We start from the raw sequence: 20,483 nt of genomic DNA, 5'->3' as shown, positions 1-20,483 counted from the left end.
AACCCATGCAGACACAGGGAGAATGTACAAGCTCCATAGACTGTTGCCTGAGGGTGGAATTGAACCAGGGCCCTGGCATCGTGAGGCAGCAGTGCTAATGGCTCAGTGGTTAGCACTGCTCCTTCACAGCACCAGGGTCTCAGGCTCGATTCCAGCCTCGGACAACTGTCTGTGTGGAGTTTGCAAATTCTCCCCGTGTCTGCGCGGGTTTCCTCCCACAATCCAAAGATGTGCGGGTCAGGTGAATTGGCCATGCTATATTGCCTATAGTGCTAGGTGTATTAGTCAGAGGGAAATGGGTCTGGGTGGGTTACACTTTGGAGGGTCGGTGTGGACTGGTTGGGCCGAAGGGCCTGTTTCCACACTGTAGGGAATCTAATCTAACCACTGAGCCACAGTGCCACCCTGGAAACTTGAAACCAAAACAGATAAACACGCTAGAGAAACTCAGCAGGTATAGCAACATCTGTGGAGAGCGAAAAACAGAGTTAATGTTTCGAGTCCAGTGACCCGAATTTCATTGCTGGGTCCACCTGATGAAGGAGAATGGCTCTGAAAGCTAGTGCTTCCAAATAAACCTGTTGGACTATATCCTGGTATTGTGTGATTTTTAACCTCATTGCTGGTGTTTGGCTATGTGATGGTCACATTATTCCTCCATCCACTATTGGCTAAGGGTGGAGCTAATCCAGAAACTCATTGGCTGTTAGTGGGACCAATAGCTCACCAGGTCCTGCCTGGCAGGCCAATGGCAGATGGCCATGGGGCTGGGCGATCCTGATTGGGCGAGGATGGGTTTTGTGATTGGCTGAGTGTATTGGGGGGGGGGGGAAGTGGTCCTCTAGGTGTTGATGGACAGCTTGAGGATGCGGGCTGGAGCACATCTGGAAGTGGTAGGCTCGGCCAGGGGTTGGTACCTGTGACTGTGCACGGAATGCCATCCTTGGTGCCTGGGCAGTTAGATGCCGCCTGTCTGTGTGAGGAGCGATGCAGGTTCTCTAGCTGCAGGGACAGGCTGACTGACTGAGCTCATTCCCTGTGCCTTTCTCCCCAGTCTTTGCACTGGAGACAGACTGAGACAGAAATCACTGCACGTTTGAGATCCTGGGAATTTCGTGCCTGGCAACAAATCGGCTTCGAAGTCCATCGTCCTGGGAAACTGTCACCTTCTGTTTGCAACACCTGGAGAGGTAGGTTGGGGGGGTATTTACTGGGCTGTGTCAGGGACGAGACACTAGCTCTCAGTTTGCACTGGGGCTAACCCGGGGTTTGTTCAGCTTGCAGAGCCGCCGTCCACTGCCTCTGGGCTCTTTCTGTCTTTTTTTTAGGATTTCCAGGTCTCACGCGTCCCACTTTATTTTTCAAAAAAATATATTTTAAGCGCACAGCTGGTCTGATGTGGTTTCACATGCTGCAATTTGGCCATTTCCCCCCCAACAAGGGGGATATTATTGTAAATGTGCGAGGTTCAGAGTAGGAAGCGTGTGGCTGCATTAACCTGCAAAGACACAGAGAGAGAGAGACCCGGGAGGGCAGAGTTACCAACTGGTTGCATGTTAAAGACTGGGGAGCAGTTATTGACCGCGATTGCAGCGGGGTACACGGTGACCAGATCACCGATAAACCGACCCGAAAGGTCCCCTCCGTAGTTAATAAGCGGACATACCCCTCACACCCCACAGCTCTCACACCCTCTTCTTCCCCCCGCCCCCCCCAACACACACACACAGCCCTGAGATCCCCCTCTTCCCCAAAACACACACACACACAGCCCTGAGATCCCCCTCTTCCCCCAAACACACACACACACACACACACACACAGCCCTGAGATCCCCCTCTTCCCCCAAACACACACACACACACACACACACACACAGCCCTGAGATCCCCCTCTTCCCCCAAACACACACACACACAGCCCTGAGATCCCCCTCTTCCCCCAAACACACACACACACACACACACACACAGCCCTGAGATCCCCCTCTTCCCCCAAACACACACACACACACACACACAGCCCTGAGATCCCCCTCTTCCCCCAAACACACACACACACACACACACACACACAGCCCTGAGATCCCCCTCTTCCCCCAAACACACACACACACATACACAGCCCTGAGATCCCCCACTTCCCCAAAACACACACACACACAGCCCTGAGATCCCCCTCTTCCCCAAAACACACACACACAGCCCTGAGAACCCCCTCTTCCCCCAAACACACACACACACACAGCCCTGAGATCCCCCTCTTCCCCAAAACACACACACACAGCCCTGAGATCCCCCTCTTCCCCCAAACACACACACACACAGCCCTGAGATCCCCCTCTTCCCCAAAACACACACACACACACACACACACAGCCCTGAGATCCCCCTCTTCCCCAAAACACACACACACAGCCCTGAGATCCCCCTCTTCCCCAAAACACACACACACAGCCCTGAGATCCCCCTCTTGCCCCAAACACACACACACACAGCCCTGAGACCCCCCTCCTCCCCCAAACACACACACACAACCCTGAGAACCCCCTCCCTCCCCCAAACACACACACACAGCCCTGAGACCCCCCTCCCTCCCCCAAACACACACACACAGCCCTGAGACCCCCCTCCCTCCCCCAAACACACACACACAGCCCTGAGACCCCCCTCCTCCCCCAAACACACACACACACACAGCCCTGTGACCCCCCCTCCTCCCCCAAACACACACACACAGCCCTGAGACCCCCCTTCCCCCAAACACACACACAGCCCTGTGACCCCCCTCCTCCCCCAAACACACACACACAGCCCTGAGACCCCCCTCCTCCCCCAAACGCACACAGCCCTGTGACCCCCCTCTTCCCCCAAACACACACGCACAGCCCTGAGACCCCCCTATTCCCCCAAACACACACGCACAGCCCTGAGACTCCCCTCCTCCCCCAAACACACACACAGCCCTGAGAACCCTCCTCCTCCCCCAAACACACACACACAGCCCTGTGACCCCCCTCCTCCCCCAAACACAAACTCACAGCCCTGAGAACACTCCTCCTCCCCCAAACACACACACGCAGCCCTGAGACCCTTCTCCTCCCCCAAACACACACACGCAGCCCTGAGACCCTCCTCCTCCCCCAAACACACACACGCAGCCCTGAGACCCTCCTCCTCCCCCAAACACACACACGCAGCCCTGAGATCCCCCTCTTCCCCCAAACACACACACGCAGCCCTGAGACCCCCCTTCTTCCCCCAAACACACACAAGCAGCCCTGAGAACCCTCCTCCCACAAACACACACACACAGCCCTGAGACCCCCCTCTTCCCCCAACACGCGCAACAGCCCTGAGACCCCCCTCCTCCCCCAAACACACGCACGCAGCCCTGAGACCCCCTCTTCCCCCAAACACACACACAGCCCTGTGACGCCCCTCCTCCCCCAAACACGCGCACACAGCCCTGAGACCCCCCACCTCCCCCAAACACGCGCACACAGCCCTGAGACCCCCTCCTCCCCAAACCCATACATACAGCCCTGAGACGCTCCCCCACTCACAGCCTTGACACCCCTCCTCCCCGTTTATTGGATTCCTCTGCTGATTCAGGCATCGTGTGAATTCTCAGTCCTGCTTTAAAATGTTGGTGGCAGGTTCATATCTATTGCATTTGCATACACTGTGTATCTTGCAAAGCTGTGTGTGTCTTCTACATGACCGTGTTATGTTTCCTGCACCATGTTATTCCACTTTATACCTCGTAGGGAGACAGTGGAATGTTTTGATTTGTGCATTTAACGTGTCAGGTAGTGTGAACTGAATACTCACGCCCGTTATGAAGTGAGCAATGAGCAGATCCAAGGTAGATGTCTATATTTGCAATTGTGAATGCCAGATGATAGTTTGTGTCTTTTCCCAATCACTGCAAACCCATGACTTGTTTTATGCATTCATGGCAGGAGCAACCAAGGGTTAAACCTGCAGTATCTCCTCTCCATTCATTTCAGTGACCAATTATGCTTAACCCTAGATGTTTCGTCATCAACCTATCCAAAGATATTATCTAACTCACTTTTGGGCCAAGTGGGACTTGAACCCAGTCCTCCTGGCTCAGAGTTATGAACACTAACACTGCACCATAGGAGCACTTACGCCCAACGGTTTGTTGATAACAGAGGAAGATTTGCATATGTTACACTACCCCTAATGCAACTCTGCTGTTACAAAAGGATTCAGTGGGTTATCACTAAAGGGGTGAACTTGGGGTGAACCAGTGCCAATTTATTCTCAAATGAGATTGATTTAACTCCAGTAAGTAAGTAAGTAAGTAAGTGAAAGTCTTTTTTTCCTAACCATTAAAGTGGTATTAACATCTTCCCTTAGAATAGTGTCTGTGTTCAGTGAACTGAGTGCCATGCTTGAAAGGAATCTGTGCCAAAGTTACTCGTTCACTGGTCAGTGCAGTGCGTTACATTGGACTGGGTTCCCATCTCTCACTTGGGGATCAGATTTTAGCTGAATGTCCAAGTGTAAGACTGTGAATAAACGTGAGCGGGCTTGATTCAACTCCTAAGGGGCAATGTTCAACAACTGGATCCAAAGTGAAATTAAGAGCGAACAATCTCTCACTGGTGCAGTGGGGATGTTTTTGTGTAGCTCAAGTTGATGCAGATTAAACCGAGCTTTACTGTATGTAACCCGGGAATGCTTGATCCTGGCACTGTGTCAGAATCAGAAAGTGTTATCCTCCATTATAAGCAAAACCAAGTCCTTTTTGAAGTGAATTTGATTGGTTAATCATTTTAGTTTCCACTTAACATCCATTTGACAGGTATTATTTATTAGCTAGAAATTACTTTTTCCGTGGATGTTTACTATGTTTCTGACGTTTTTTTCCCTGCTTGTTTAGTGAAGCATTTATGACAACTAGGTCATTGACAATGTTAAATTAAGTGTTTATCTCCTGATATCATTAACTGCTGTTTCTAAGCTTTTAACTCAAAACTTATTGGGCTGGAAGCATCATTTAGCTCTTCTGAAGCAGCATTTTAAAATGTTGCTTTATTGTATGCAAACAAAAACCAATTAAAAGAGCGAATGTCATGGTCCACCCACAGAAAATACATATTAAGTATAAAGTTCAACTAAGAAGTTTCTTTTATACATCAGTAAAGACTGACAATCTCAAATCTTTTAATTTCATGTTATAATAGAAACTTAGACTTCAGAATTCTTTTCTTTGCCCTCTACTTTACCTTAGGCCATATTCAATGACAGTTCATTTGGTGTACTCTCAGCCTTGTTCAAGTCACCATTGCGAGCCTGCAGATCGATCTTAGCAAATGGGTTGACTCTGTTAGCTGTCTCTCAACAGGTAGCACTCTAATCTTTGTGTCAGCACATCATGGGATCACGTTCTGTTCCAAAGACTTGAACATAAATGTTCAGCTGACACTCTGGTGCAGTGCTGGGGGGGGGGGGGGAATTGGGAGATGCTGCGCCGTGTAGTGAACAAGTCATTAAAACAAGGCCTTGCCAGTTTGGTTTTTGGGTGGACGAAAGAAGATGTTTAAGTGAAGAGCAGGATCGCTCTCCCTGTGTCTTGGCAAATATGTAGCCATCAGCGAGACTAAAAACAGATTATTTGGGTCGTTTAACATTGCTGTTTGAACCTGCTGTGTCCATGTTGTTTGCCAATTTTTGCCATTATGCATTGTTTGTAAAGCATTTTGGGATATTCTGGAATCGTAAAGGAATGCAGATTTTATTTTAAATCCTCGGTAGGATATCTTTATGGAAGCTCAGTCCTATCCATGTGATAACTACACGTATTTTTGAATGAAAATTCTTGGCTTGTAATCAGAAGTAGGTACCTGTAGATTTCTCTTCCCTTCTTTCAGCCATAGGATAGTGAACGTTTTATAGATACTGTCACTTAAGGTGTGGCCAGGATGTAACAAGGGTTTGAAATTCTTCATCTCCATGATTGTGTGTAGCATACAGTGTGTTTACATATTGAGCCACAGGGAGATCCAGACTCCAGAATCTTGAAATATTTCTGTGCAAACAGATGGGAACATGAATAAGCAGCCACATGAAATAAGACAAAAATAAAATAGTTGCTGTGAGGTGGATAATTGTGCTCAAATACAGATAGCACCTTGTTTTATATCTTGTCATCCATTCAGATATTTACAGACAAGTTATTGTGAAAAATTAATAAAAATGGTGCAAGTTGCAAATTAATTTTTTTTACTATTAATCATGACGTCTGAGAGCAATATTTTGACTCTGGATGATTGCAGCCTCCTTTTCTTTCAACTTTCTTTGTTTTTACGTTTTGAATAACTATGACAAAAGCCCCTTAGGGAAGAAAATATATGCGGGATTGTATTTATTCTTTAAAAAGCAACACTCTGTCGTGTGGAAACCATTGTTAATTGGCAGGGAAAGCCCATCTGGTTACCTCCAGTCCTTTTTAAGGGAAGGAAATCTGTCTTTCTTACCTGATCTGGCCGAGTCAAAATGTGTTGCGCTGAAAAAGCACAGGAGGTCAGGCAGCATCCGAGGAATCGACGTTTCGTGCATAAGATTTTTGTCAGGTGGGGGTGGCCAAGGGGGCTGAGAGATAAATGGGGTGGTGGGGCTGAGGGGAAAGTAACTGGGAAGGCAATAGATAGATGAAGGTGTGGGGAGGGAGGTGGGGGGGGGGGGGGGGGGGGGAGTGATGGTGATGGGTTGGAGCTGAGGGTGGAGTGGAAAGGTGGGAAGGAAGATGGACAGGTGCAACAGGTGGTACTGAGTTGGGGGGTTGGATCTTGGATAAGGTGGAGGGAGGGGAGGTGAGGAAACTGGTGAAATCAATATTGATTCCATGTGGTTGGAGGACCCCAAGGTGGATGGTGAGACGTTCTTCCTCCAGACATTGGGTGGCTTGGATTTGGCAGTGAAGGGGGCCCAGGACTTGCATGTCCTTGGCAGACTGGGAGGGGGAGATGAAGTAATCAACCACAGGACGGTAAGGCTGTTTGGTGCGTGTGTCCCAGAGATGTTCCCTGAAATGTTCCGCAAGTTGGTGTCCTGTCTCATCAATGTAGAGGAGACCATGTCGACCTCATCTACTGTGTCTGTTGCTCTTGATGTGGTCTCCTGTACACTGGGGAGACAGGATGCCAACTTGTGGAATGATTCGGAGAATATCTCCAGGACACACGCACCAAACAACCACCTTGTGGCTGACCACTTTCACTCCGCCAAGGACATGCAAGGCCACTTCCATCGCTAAATCCTAATCACCTGACAATTGGAAGAAGAACACTTCATCTTCCGCCTTGGGACCCTCCAACCACACTGCATCCATGTCAATTTCACCAGTTTCCTCATCTCCCCTTCCCTGACTTTATCTCCGATCCAACCCATCAACTTGGCACCTCCCTCTTGAGTTGTCCTACCTGTCCATCTTCCATCCCTCCTAACTGCTCCACCCTCCACTCCAACCTAATACCATCACCCCCCATCTTTCATCTACCTATTGTGTTCTCAGCTACCTTCTCCACCCCCCCACCTCATCATCTCCCACTTATCTGTCAGTCCCCTTGGGCCCCTCCCAACATTCCTGATGAAGAGCTTATGCTCGAAATGTCAACTCTCTTGCCCCTCGAATGCTGCCTGACCTGCTGCGCTTTTCCAGCATCACATGTTTTGACCCTAATCTCCAGCATCTGCAGTCCTCACTTTCTTCTAGTTGATATGACTTCAGACCCACAGCAATGTGGTTGCCCCTTAACTACCTACTGGCCAGGTGACATGGGCAATAAATGCTCGTCCAGCTAGTGGTGCTAACACCATGAATTTTTTTAAAAGATTGCAATTTCTTATGATGTCAGGTTACAGAATGACCAATGATTGCAAAGCTCCAACTGTACCCTAAGTATTACCATGGTAAAAGCATTTCCTGTAAAGCCATCCTTCCCAATGAAGGAACATTACTCTTGGAATGGGCAGAGACCAGACAATGGCAATGTCAATCTGACCTTCAGTATCTGTACTGAGGTACCATTGTACCTAAGATGGTGCCTTAATGTGGTGACTGTAAACCTTTCACTGTACTCATTTGAGTACATGTGACAATATAGTTCATTTCATTCATACACTCACACATACATAGAATTAGGATGTAAAGTTTACGCACTGCATGTTCAGACACTGATAGAAGTGGGACTGATGCAAATGAACATACTTTTGTGAATGAATGATCATTTTCTTCGATCATGTATATGTTAATATAGAGTGGATGCATTTTTTTTGACATGTAAAGGAGAATGATGATATCAATGCAACTTTATACAGTGTACTAGTTTGTTTGCCGTAGTTATGACATCAACCTCTGCTCTAACTTGCTTTCACTTTAGTTTGTGGCAGCCATTAAAATGTATCTCTTGAAACAAGTCCCATCTGACCATTGTCTCAGGCAGAACCTTGGTGTTATTAGCACGGTCACACTGCCCTTTGGTTTATATCTGCTTTTGAAATGAGACAAGGATGCCAAGCATTGCAAAATTACTCCTTTGGACCACTTGATTGTATTAAGTCACTGTTGACCTCCTATTATTCCATGTAATTGTGTCCAAGTTATGTAAAAAGCATTGTGAAAATGAGTAGCTTTGAACAGTAGTTCATGTATTTCAGCATTCTAAGCGATACTCCACAGAATGAGCATTTTGACCTGTCATAGTTTGGATAGGTGTTTGGGTGACAAAGTGGTTTCATGCGTTAATACTGAAAAAAAAAGGTAAGTTACTACAGGTGTTGGAGATCTGAAATGAAAACACGGTGCTGGAGAAACTAAGCAAATCCTGCGATATCTGTGAAGAGAAAGATACAAGAGATAATGTTTCAAGTTTTAATATGATTCTTCAGAATTGGAGGTGGAAAAGTGATTTTAATGTTGGAAAAGATGTCCAAGTGAGACACGGGATGAGGGCGCCCAGAATAAGAGGCAAAGGGAGTGCTAACAGAAATGGAGGCGTTATATAGTTGCAGAATAAGTGTTAATGATAAGTGTGAACAGAAGAAAATACTTCAGCTTTGCTAAGATTAAACCCATACCAAAAAGGTGGAGGTGGGGGAAGAGTGATGACCTCAAAATGGAGGATAGTGTTTGTGGTCCGAAGATGTTGAACTCCATGTTGAATCTAGAAAGCTCTGAAGTGCTTCTGTGGAAATGGAGGCGCTGTCCCTCCAGCTTGCTGGAGCACATCAGTAGACCGAGGATGGAAATGATAGCGTAAGGACAAGGAAAACAAAAATTTGAGTTTGGAGAGCGACGTGGATACCAGAATGTAACGGAGTGCAAATGAAGTCGAGTAATTCCTGAGGGACCATTAGGAAGAGCCATTGGGCAGGACAGAGAATGAATTTTCAAGCAGGATAAAATTGATGGCTTTGGCCACTACTGGGAGGTGGGGCAGATTGATTGACGATTGATTAAACATTTAAACAGGCTTAATGACCATAAAAACAGCAGCTAGCTAGCCTAGAGTTTAAAAATTGGGATCCTTTTGATATCTGGGCAGAAGCTAGTACAGCATGGAGGTGGGGAATTCTATTTCTGCAGTGTTCAAGTTTCTAGCAAGCTTTCTGCTGATAGATGCAAAATGTTCTTATCTTATGTAAAGTCTTAAAGTGAACTGCTCTGTGAGGAATAACACATTTACAGAAGAGCTAAAGAAAGGGCAGCACAGTGGTTCAGTGGTTAACATTGCTGCCTCACACCGCCATGGACACTAGTTCGATTCCACCCTCTGATGACTGTCTGTCTGTGTGGAGTTTACATGGGTTTCTCCTGGGTGCTCCAGTTTCCTCCCACAGTATAAAGATGTGCAGGTTAGGGTGGACTGGCCATAGGAAATGCAGGGTTACAGGGATGGGGTGGGATGTTCTTTGGAGGGTCGGTGTGGATTCGATGGACCGAATGGCCTGCTTCGGCATTGTAGGGATTCTATGAAATGAAAATCTGAAATAAAGCAGAAAATATTCAAGAAACTCAATAGGCCAGGCAGCATCTGTGGAGAGGCGGAAGTGGGTACTGGAGATTAGAGTGGTGCTGGAAAAGCACAGCAGGCCAGGCAGCTTCCGAGGAGCAGGAAAAATCGATGTTTGGGACAAAAGTCCTTCACCTCGCTTTTCTTGGATCAGAGGAAACTGATGGGTGACTTAGCTAAGGTACATAATATTATGAAGGGGTGGAGATAGTGTTATGAAGATTCCTGATGAAGGGCTTTTGCCCGAAATTTTCTTGCTCCTTGGATGCTGCCTGGCCGACTGTGCTTTTCCAGCACCACACTCTTGGCTTATGAAGATGTGGATCTACTGTACCTTTTAAAAGCAACAGAGCTACCTGACAACGCCAAGTGGTCTGAACAAGACATAATGTAATATGTGGGCCAGCAGCTGGGGTAGCTGGTTGCCTGGACACAAAAACAAATTTCAATTAGGCCAATCAGTTTAAGTTATGCCCCCCAAAAAAACCAAACTCCAATCCACTTTGAATTTAGTCGATTGACAATGTTAAAAGCCACTGACACAATCCAATGTTCTGGGGGTACAAAACCGGGAAAAATTGAACTGTTGAGCGAGTTCTGCCGAAAGACCAACAGGTGTTGGCTGCTAGTAATAACTCTGAGAGGTACCTGTCTAGAGACGGAGTTTACTCAGAGAAAAATATCAACACTGACCTGGGGAGCAAATCTACAGGAGAGGATAAAGAGAAGATTCAACCACTGGCTGGTTTTGAAATGTGAATTTTTTAGTAAACCTTAATCAGGGGTTTTATCGGACTAGTATTATAGAAGGGAAGGTAAAAAAATAGGTTAGAGGATGGAGGTATAAATAGCTGTTAGCTAATTATTCTCTGTTATCCTTTAAGAAATAAAGTTGTTAATTTTTACTTCAAATAGTTCTTGGCCTCTCAATTTCACAGATTACTGCATGGGATAAATCTTTTCTGTGTTGCTGGTTTAAATTAAGGAGGAGGGTTTACCCCGTGTTGTAACAACAGATTTTCCTTATCCACTCTAATTGCTTTGGCAAAGCAGGGACTAAAGACTGGAAGTAATTGGGTAAAGGATTAGCCGGAAAATGAGGAGCTAAATCACCGTTAGATTGAATTCCCTACAGTGGAAATAGGTCCTTCGGCCCAACAAGTCCACACCAACCCTCCAAACAGTAACCACCCAGACCCATTACCCTACCCTATGTTTACCCCTGACTAACTCAATGAACACTATGGACGATTTAGGATGGCCAATTCACCTGACCTGTACATCTTTGGATTGTGGGAGGAAACCGGAGGAAACCCACGTAGACATGAGGAGATTGTGCAAACTCCACACAAACAGTTGCCCGAGGCAGGAATTGAACCCAGGTCTCTGGTGCTGTGAGGCAGTAGTGCTAACCACTGAGCCACTGTGCCACCCTGTTAGTTAGCCAATCTTCTTGATATTAATCTAGCAAAGAGATTGCTGGTCCCTTTGATGAGGTATTTGCATCATGGACAGTCACCAGTGAAGTGCTGGAAGACTGAAGGTTGGCTACAGTGCCAATATTTAAGAAAGGCTGTAAGGAAAAGACAGACCACAACAGACCACTGGATGTGAATATAGAAGTCACAGTTAGTAAGTGTGCAGATGACACCAAAATAGGCAGAGTAAAGGACAGTGAAGAAGATTATCTCGGAGTACAACGGGACCTTGATCAGGTGAGCCAAGGAGTGGAAGATGGAGTTTAATTTAGATAAATGTGAGGTGCTGCATTTTGATAAGGCAAACTAGGGCAGGACTTACACAAATAATGTTGGGGTCCTGCAGAGTGTTGCTGAATAAAGAGACCGAGGGGTGCAGATGCATAGTTCCTTGAAAGTGGAGGCACAGGTAGATAGGATAGTGAAGAGGGTGTTTCGCACGCTTGCCTTCATTGCTCAGAACATTGTGTATACAAGTTGGGATGTCATGTTGTGGCTGAACAGGACATTAATAAGACTACTGTATGGAATACAACGTTCATTTCTGGTCTCCCTGCGACAAAAAGATGTTAAACTCGAGAGGGTGCAGAAAACATTTTCAAGGATGTTGCCAGGGCTGGAGGGTTTGAGTTATAGGAAGAGACTGAATTAGTTTGGGGTGGTTTTCCCTGGAGCATCAGAGACATGAGGGGTGATCTTAGAGGTTTATAAAATCATGAGGGGCGTGGATAGGGTAAATAGCTAAGGTCTTTTCCCTGGGGTGGGGGAGTCCAAAACTAGAGAGCATAGGTTTGGGGTGAGAGGGAAAAGATTGAAAAGGGACCTAAGGAGCAACTTTTGTCGTGCAGAGGGTGGTGTGTGTATGGCATGAGCTGCCAGAGGAAATAGTGGAGGTGGGAGCAATTACAACATTCAAAAAGCACCTGGATGGGTATATGAATAGGAAGGGTTTAGAGGCATATGGGTCATGTGCTGGCAAATGGGATGGATGAGTTGGACTGAAGGGTCTATTTCTGTGTTGTATGGATCAATGACTTTATATCATTCCCAACACAGTTAGCGTTTATCATCGAGCCATAGAGATCTACAGCACAGAAAAAGACCCTTCGACCCATGTCAGTGCTGGTCCAATACAACTCCCTATTAGGTCAGAGGAAGGGTCACTGAACCTGAAACACTAACTTTGACTTCTCTGCAGATACTGCCAGACCTGCTGGGTTTTTCTAGCAATTTGTTTTACCACTATCTCACTATTCCAATCCCATAGCCTTATATGCCTTGGCATTGCAACTGCAATCTAAAATACTTAGAGTTATACAGCATGGAAACAGGCTCTTCACTCCAACCTGTCCATAATCCCAAACTAAACTAGTCCCACCTGCCTGCTCCTTGCCCATATCCCTCCAAATCTTTTCCTATTCATGTGCTTAGATAAGTGTCTTTTAAACTCATAGATATTATGAGGCTTCCTGCCATTCCCACCGTGACAGACCAAGAGTTCCAGATTCCCACCAGCCTCTGGGTGAAAAGTTTTACCTCCCATCCCCTCTAAATGTTCTGGCCCTTAAATCTATGGCCCTTGATTATTGATCTTTCCATTAAGGGGAAGGTTTCTTCCTGTCTACTTGATCTGTGCCTCTCACTATTTAATACATTTATACATCATGTCTTCCCTCACTCTCTCTCCTGCTGTAAGAAAAACGACCCCAGTCTGTCCAATTTCTCTTTGTCACTGAAATGTTCCAGCCCAGGCAACATCCTGTGAAATTTCTCCTGGATTCTCTGCAATGAACGACATCCCTATCGTGTGCAGTGATGCTATCGAGTGTGTTTTGGCAAACCAAATGCCCGGTGAGCAGTATTTTACAGGGACCAAGTGAGGACTGCAGATGCTGGAGAAATCAGAGTCAAAAAGTGCGGCGCTGGAAAAGCACTGGAGGTCAGGCAGTATCCGAGGAGCCGGAGAATTGACGTTCGGGCATAAGCCCTTCATCAGGAATGTTAGGGTGTGGGGTAGGGGGCTAAAGAATAAATAGGGTGGGGGTGGGACGGGGGGGGGGGGGAAGGTAGCTGGGAAGGTGATAGGTAGGTGCAGATGGAGGGTGGTAATGATAAGTCAGAGCGGAGGGTGCATAGGTGGGAAGGAAGCTGGACAGGTGCGACAGTTCAAGAGGGCTCTGCCAGGTTGGATCTGTGATGAGGTGGGAGGAGGGGAGATGAGGAAACTGGTGAAGTTGACGGTGATGCCATGTGGTTGGAGGAACCCAAGGCAGAAGATGTGTTCTTCCTCCAGTCGTCGGATGGTTTGGATTTGGCGGTGGAGGAGGCCCAGGACTTGCATGTCCTTGGCGCAGTGGGATGGAGAGTTAAAGTGGTTGGCCACAGGGTGATGGGGTTGTTTGGTGTGTGTCCCTTAGAGATGTTCCCTGAAACGTCCTGCGAGTTGGTGTCCTGTCTCCCCAATGTAGAAGAGACCACATCAAGAGCAATGGACACAGTAGATAGTGTTTGGATGTGCAGGAAAATCTTTGCTGGATGTGGAAGGATCCTTTAGGGCCTTTGATGTGGATGAGGGGGGAGGTGTGGGCACAAGTTTTACACCTCATGCAATGGCAAGGGAATGTACCAGGAGTGGAGGGTAGGTTGGTGGGTGGGGGTGGGGGGGATCATGGACCTAACTAGGGAGTTGTGGAGGGAATGGTCTCTGCGGAATGCTGAAAGGATTGGGAAGGGCAGATTTAATGAGGAAAGACTGAGGGCTGTTTTAATTGGAGAGAAGATTGAGAGGTGACTTAATTGAGATATATAAGATAATCCGAGGGTTAGACTGAGAGGACAGTGAGAGCCTTTTTCCTCGGATGATGATGGCTAGCATGAGAGGTCTATCTTCAAATTGAGGGGTGATGGATATAGGACTGTCAGAGGTAGTTTCTTCACTCAGAGAGTAGTAGGGGCATGGAATGCACTGTCTGCAACAGTTGTAGACTCGCCAACTTTACAGGCATTTAAATGGTCATTTGATAGACATATGGATGAGAATGGATTAGTGTAGATTAGATGGGCTTCAGATTGGTTTCACAGGACAGCGCAACAGCGAGGGCTGAAAAGCCTGTACTGCGCTGTAATGTTCTATATGCTGTATCTCTGAAGGTGGGGTCTGACTCAGGTGGCAAAAAAGGCAGAAGATAATGCATTATATTTTACAAGGGTTTGAGAGGGGACGGGTGTGGAAATCTGTGTCCTTCATGGTCTTGTCAAGCAGAGGGTGAGATGTCTGGCCTTTCTTATGAAATTAGGGAATTAATTCCACAATGCAGTATGGGAATAAGAGGAACCTGTGACTGCAGGTATAAGTCATTCAACATGACAGGGCAAATGGAGAGAGTGTTTCATAAAACGCACGGGATCCCAGGCTTTAGAATTAGTGGCATCGGGTCCAAGCAAGGGACTGTGATAAATTTATGTTATTCAGCTCCAACTGAAGTGTTGCCTTAGACAGGATATGAAGGCTTTGGAGAGAGCGTAGCAATGATTCACAGGATTGGTTCCAGGGATGAGGAACTTTAGTTGCAGAAGTAGATTTGGAGAATCTGGAGTTGTCCACCTTGGGAGGGAGGAGATGTGATGGAGATGTTTAAAATTGTGAGGGGGTCGGAGAAAGTAAGTAGCATCTGCTCCCATGGTGACAGGATGGAGATCCAAGGGCACAGCTTTAATGTGATTGGCAGAGAGAAGTAATGATGATGTGGACAATTATGTTTTATCCAATGACGTAGTTAGGACCTGGAAGGTTCTGCCTGAGAGTGTAGTGGAGATCGTTTGTTTCAAATGAATCCTTCAAAAGAGAACTTTCAGGGGAGTGGGGCAAGGTGAATTGATCTTCCAGCATGGACACAGTGGGCTGAATGGCCTCCTTTTGCAGTCATTCAATAAATTTATACATTTGTTGAAGAGTTTTTATGTTCCAACGCTGCCAGTATTGTGAAATCATAGCATTGAGACAACCAAATACAGCATTTATCAGGTCGTCATGATAATGTAAATTGATATGACAGGGATTCTGGGACATTTCTGCCAGTGTAAGATAGTTGTCATGACAATGAACTGCTGGATAGATGTGTTTCCTTTCTACTCGATGTCCACCTCAGCAGTGAAATAGCAGGCAGTTGGACGTGTGGGTGTGCACGTGTATGTATGGTCAGAGTGACCATCAAGCTACTCATGTTTTAAACGTTGCAGAATTCGGTCACTCAATCCTGCTTTGAAAATGTGTTCATTTATGTTTTAGAGGATGAGTCTACAAAATTCTGGATAATCCGAAAAGCCATTTAATGAACTTCAATTTTGGATCTGTGAGTCAAATATATAAATGAATCTCTCTTAGCTAAGGGAAAGTAGATATAAAGATGCTGATCAATTTTTAAATAATTCACTACTTGGGTGAAACACGAACTGAATTCATAACTGGTGCATTTTTAGGACTGCATTTTTGCAGTGAGTTGTTCTAAAACACATTGTTTTAACCATGCATTGTTCTTAAGAGTGAATTCCTCTAGCTATTAGGTTAGCTGAGTTGGCTGGATGGAGAATGATACTAGCAGTGTGAGTTGAAGTCCTGCACTGGCTGTGGTCACCACTAAGGACTTTTCTTCTCAACCTCTTCCTTTGCCTGAGGTGTGGTGACCGTCCGATTAAACCACTGATTTTGCACTGTTGCAACTTTACCTTTTTATTTATAGAGTCATACAGCATGGACCTTCAGTCCAACACATCTGCGCTTACCAGATATCCCAATCTGACCTAATCCCATTTGCCAGCACTTGGCCCATATCCCTCTAAACCCTTTCTATTCATGGACCCATCCAGGTGCCTTTTTAAATGTTGTAATTGTACCAGCCTCCACCACTTCCTCTGGCAGCTCATTCTGTATACATATCACCGTCTGTGAGAAAAAGTTGCTCCTTGGGTTCTTTCTAAACCTTTCCCCTTCACTTGATTGAGTTTTTTTGAAGAAGTAACTAAGAGAATTGATGAGGGCAGAGCGGTAGATGTGATCTATATGGATGTCAGTAAGGCATTTGACAAGGTTCCCCATGGGAGACTGATTAACAAGACAGAGAGGGGTGGTGGAGAGTTGTTTTTCAGACTGGAGGCCTATGACCAGTCGGTGCTGAGCCCACTACTTCTCATCATTTATATGAATGACTTGGATGTGAGCATAGGAGGTACAGTTAATAAGTTTGCTAATGACTCCAAAATTGGAGGTGTAGTGGACAGCGAAGAAGGTTACCTTGGATTATGACAGGATCTTGATCGGATGGGCCAATGGGCTGAGAAGTGGCAGATGGAGTTTAATTTGGATAAATGTGAGGTGGGAAAGCAACTCCTCGGCCCACTGGCCCATCTGATCAAGATTCCATTGTACTCTGAGGTAACCTCCTTCACTGTCCACCACACCTCAATTTTTGGTGTCATCTGCAAACTTGCTGATCATTCCACCTATATTCACATCCAAATCATTTATAGAAATGGTGAACAGCAGGGGAGCCAGCATTGATACTTGCAGCATCCCGCTGGATCCAGGCCTCCAGACCGACAAACAATCCTCCACCACCACCCTCTCTCTTAGTTTCAAGACAATTTTATATCCAATTGGCTAGCTTTCCCGGACCCCATGTGATCTAACCCGACAAACCAGTCCATCATATTGAACATTGTCAAACACCTTACTGAAGTCCATACAGACATTGTTTACGTTTGTGCATTCATGAATCCCCTTTGTCACTTCTTCCAAAAATTCAATCAAGTTAGTAAGACACAGTTTCCTATGTATAAAGCCATGTTAACTATCTCTAATCAGTCCTTTCAAATCCTATCCCTCAAAATCCTCTCTAACACCTTGCCGACCACTGACGTCAGGCTCACCGCCCTATTAGAGTCATAGAGATGTACAGCATGGAAGCAGATCCTTCGGTCCAACCTGTCCATGCCGACCAGCTATCCCAACCCAATCTAGTCCCACCTCCCATATCCCTCCAAACCCTTCCTATTCATATACCCATCCAAATGCCTCTTAAATGTTGCAATTGTACCAGCCTCCACCACATCCTCTGGCAGCTCATTCCATACACGTACCACCCTCTGCATGAAAAAGTAGCACCTTGGGTCTCTTTTATATCTTTCCCCTCTCACCCTAAACTTATGCCCTCTAGTTCTGGACTCCCTGACCCCAGGGAAAAGACTTAGGATAAATAGACAATCAATGCCCCTCATAATTTTTTAAACCTTTATAAGGTCACCCCTCAGCCTCCGACGCTCCAGGGAAAACAGCCCCAGCCTGTTAAGCCTCTCTCTGTAGCTCAGATCCTCCAACCTTGGCAACACGCTTGTAAATCTTTTCTGAACCCTTTCAATGTTCACAACATCTTTCTGATAGGAAGGAGACCAGAATTGCATGCAATATTCCAACAGTGGCCTAACCAATGTCCTGTACAGCCGCAACATGACCTCCCAACTCCTGTACTCAATACTCTGACCAATAAAAGAAAGCATACCAAACTCCTCCTTCACTATCCTATCTACCAACTGCGACTCCACTTTCAAGGAGCTATCTACCTGCACTCCAAGGTCTCTTTGTTCAGAAACACTCCCTCGGACCTTACCATTAAGTGTACAAGATGTAGCACCTCGCATTTATCTAAATTAAACTCCATCTGCCACTTCTCAGCCAATTGGCCCATCTGGTCCAGATCCTGTTGTACTCTGAGGTAACCCTCTTTGCTGTCCATTACACCTCCAATTCTGGTGTCATCTGCAAACTTACTAACTGTACCTCTTATACTCGCATCCAAATCATTTATGTAAATGTCAAAAAGTAGAGGACCCAGCACCGATCATTGTGGCACTCCACTGGTCACAGGCTTCTAGTCTGAAAAACAATCCTCTACCACCACCCTCTATCTTCTACTTCTGAGCCAGTTCTGTATCCAAATGGCTAGTTCTCCCTGTATTCCATGAGATCTAACCTTGCTAATCAGTCTCCCATGGGGAACCTTGTAGAACGCCTGACTGAAGTCCATATAGATCACATCTACCGCTATGTCCTCATCAATCTTCTTTGTTACTTCTGCAAAAAAACTCAATCAAGTTTGTGAGACATGATTTCCCAAGCACAAAGCCATGTTGACTATCCCTAATCAGTCCTTGCCTTACCAAATACATGTACATCCTGTCCCTCAGGATTCCCTCCAACAACTTGCCCACCACCGAGGTCAGGCTTACTGGTCTATAGTTTCCCTGGCTTGTCTTTACCGCCCTTCTTAAACAGCATCACGTTTGCCAACCTCCAGTCTTCTGGCACCTCACCTGTGACTATTGATGATACAAATATCTCAGCAAGAGGCCCAGCAATCACTTCTCTAGCTTCTCACAGAGTTCTCGGGTACACCTGATCAGGTCCTGGGGATTTATCCACCTTTAACCGTTTCAAGACATCCAGCACATCCTCCTCTGTAATCTGGACATTTTGCAAGATGTCACCATCTATTTCCCTACAGTCTATATCTTCCATATCCTTTTCCACAGTAATACTGATGCAAAATATTCATTTAGTATCTCCCCCATTTTCTATGGCTCCACACAAAGGCAGCTTTACTGATCTTTGAGGGGCCATATTCTCTCCCTAGTTACCCTTTTGTCCTTAATATATTTGTAAAAATCCTTTGGATTCTCCTTAATTCTATTTGTCAAAGCTATCTCATGTCCCCGTTTTGCCGTCTTAAGTATACTCCTACTTTCTTTATACTCTTCTAAGGATTCACTCGATCTATCCTGTCTATACCTGACATATGCTTCCTTCCTTTTTTTTAACCAAACCCTCAATTTCTTTAGTCATCCAGCATTCCCTATACCTACAAACCTTTCCTTTCACCCTGACAGGAATGTACTTTCTCTGGATTTTTGTTATCTCATTTCCGAAGGCTTCCCATTTTCCAGCTGTCCCTTTACCTGCGAACATCTGCCTCCAATCAGCTTTCAAAAGTTCTTGCCTAATACCATCAAAATTGGCCTTTCTCCAATTTAGAACTTCAACTTTTAGATCTGGTCTATCCTTTTCCATCACTATTTTAAAACGAATAGAATTATGGTCGCTGGCCCCAAAGTGCTCTCCCACTGACACTTTAGTCACCTGCCCTGCCTTATTTCCCAAGAGTAGGTCAAGTTTTGCACCTTCTCTTGTAGGTACATCCACATACTGAATCAGAAAATTGTCTTGTACACACTTAAGAAATTCCTCTCCATCGAAACCTTTAACACTATGGCAGTCCCAGTCGATGTTTGGAAAGTTAAAATCCCCGACTATAACCACCCTATTATTCTTACAGATAGCTGAGATCTCCTTACAAATTTGTTTCTCAATTTCCCTCTGACTATTGGGGGGGTCTATAATACAATCCCAATTAGGTGGTCATCCCTTTTTTTATTTCTCAGTTCCACTCAAATATCTTCCCTGGATTTATTTCCGGGAATATCTTCCCTTAGCACAGCTGTAATGCTAGCCCTTATCAAAAATGCCACTCTCCCTCCTCTCTTGCCTCCCTCTCTATCCTTCCTGTAGCATTTTGTATCCTGGAACATTAAGCTGCCAGTCCTGCTCATCCCTGAGCCATGTTTCCGTAATTGCTATGATATCCCAGTCCCATGTTCCTAACCATGCGCTGAGTTCATCTGCCTTCCCTGTTAGGCCCCCTGGCATTGAAATAAATGCAGTTTAATTTATTAGTCCTACCTTGTCCCTGCCTGCCCTGACTGTTTGACTCACTTCTGTTCTCAGCTGTACCCATCTCCGATTGATCTCTTTCCTCGCTATCTCCTGGGTTCTCCCCCCCCCCCCCCCACCTTACTAGTTTAAATCTCCCAAGCAGTTCTAGCGAATCTCCCTGCCAGTATGTTAGTCC

At 45.9% G+C, this 20,483-nt stretch overlaps 1 protein-coding gene across 2 annotated transcripts in view; it reads left to right on the top strand.

Moving 5' to 3' along the window:
- The first annotated feature begins 889 nt into the window (after positions 1 to 889).
- myripb (myosin VIIA and Rab interacting protein b) overlaps positions 890 to 20,483 on the top strand; it is a 398,586-nt gene continuing 378,992 nt past the window's right edge. For both annotated transcript variants that reach the window (XM_043719526.2, XM_043719523.2), the window contains exon 1: positions 890 to 1,190. The gene's annotated coding sequence lies outside the window, so the exon portion shown is untranslated. The remainder of the gene's footprint in view (positions 1,191 to 20,483) is intronic.

Source organism: Chiloscyllium plagiosum, unplaced genomic scaffold (assembly GCF_037043375.1).
Source record: "Chiloscyllium plagiosum isolate Xiang-an unplaced genomic scaffold, Cpla_swu_hap1 HiC_scaffold_34, whole genome shotgun sequence".
NCBI classification, from domain to species: domain Eukaryota; kingdom Metazoa; phylum Chordata; class Chondrichthyes; order Orectolobiformes; family Hemiscylliidae; genus Chiloscyllium; species Chiloscyllium plagiosum.
This window is presented reverse-complemented; position numbering and strand designations above follow the sequence as displayed.